Source organism: Lolium rigidum, chromosome 2 (genome assembly GCF_022539505.1).
Source record: "Lolium rigidum isolate FL_2022 chromosome 2, APGP_CSIRO_Lrig_0.1, whole genome shotgun sequence".
NCBI lineage: Eukaryota > Viridiplantae > Streptophyta > Magnoliopsida > Poales > Poaceae > Lolium > Lolium rigidum.
In genome coordinates, this window is record NC_061509.1 from 271444702 (window position 1) to 271446172 (window position 1471).

Here is a 1471-nt window from a genome sequence, read left to right on the forward strand (position 1 = left end):
TCCCAAGGCCCTCAAAATTTTTCGGGACATAGACGTCCTCCCAAACAACTTTGCAATGACCTCCATTACAAGTTTCCTCCCCGGTCCAGAGGAAAGCCCGACGCCGCTTATCTATGGCCTCCACGACTCCGGCGGGGAGGAGCCCCGCACTCATGGCATGGGACAACATAGAGGTGAGGACCAAGTTGACTAGGAGAAGGCGGTCTCCAATGGGGAGGCATCGCCCTCGCCACCCAGAAAGGTGCATATCACTTTTTGACATAATCGGCGCGAAATCGCCCAGACGGAGCTTGTAGGGGGAGAGCGGAAGGCCAAGGTTGGTCTGCAGAACCAAAGGCGGTGGCCATGGAGAGGGCAGCGGCATTGTCGACCTTAATGGGAACAAAGGTGCTTTTGTGGAAGTTGATGGTCAGCCCCGTGGCAGCCGAGAAGGCATCAAGCACCTTTTTAAGGTTTTCCACATGCCCGGGAACAACACGGATGATGATTAGAGTGTCATCGGCGTACTGGAGAACAGGACAGGTCAGGTCATCAACAATGGGATGTAGAAGGAGCCCCCCTAGAAGCCTGAAGGAGCATCTGTTGCAGCACATCGACAACGATGTTGAACAGGAAGGGGGAGAGAGGATCGCCTTGCCGCAGACCACGAGGACATTGAATCCATCTCCCGGGAATGCCATTTAGAAGGACCGCGGTTGGGCTAGTTCGATTGATCAAATTAATCCAGGAACACCATAGGTCAGGGAGGCCTTTAGCACACATAATGCGATCAAGAGCATCCCAGCTGATGGAGTCGAAAGCTTTGCGAAAATCCAGTTTAAACACTGCGGCCGGCGCGTCACGCCTGTGGCAGGTTTGGACAATGTCAGCAGCATACACAAAGTTTTCAGCAATGGACTGCCCGGAGATGAAGCCTGTCTGGTCGGGGTGGACGAGGTAGGGAATAAGCTCTCGTAAGCGAAGGGTGAGGCACTTGGTGTGGACTTTGAGACAACAATTTTGAAGAGATATGGGGTGGAAGTTTTCAGGTTTGTTCGCACCCTCTTTTTTTGGAAGCAAGACAATGTGAGATTTATTGATGGGACGTAGGTCCGAGGATAGAGAGTGAAAGTCCATAAGCGCATCCAGGAGATCATGCTTGACGAGCTCCCAGTGGCGCTTAAAGAAGGCGGGACCAAAGCCGTCGGGGCCAGGGCTAGAGTTACCATTCATGGAAAAGAGAGCGCCTTTGATTTCCTCGAGGGAGAAAGGGCAGGTGAGAGTGGCAGCTTGGGAGGAGTTGATTAAGGTAGAGGCCACCAGATGGGGGAGATTAAGGTCGTTAGCGGACTCAAGAGTAGTGCCAAGAAGGTTTTTGAAGGAGTGAAGGATAAGAGGCCTTAGCGGGGTGGGAGGAGGTGAGATTGCCATCATCGGCCTCCAGACTTTTTATCGGGTTCTTCTGGAGCCGCCCCGAAGTGCAGAGGTGGAA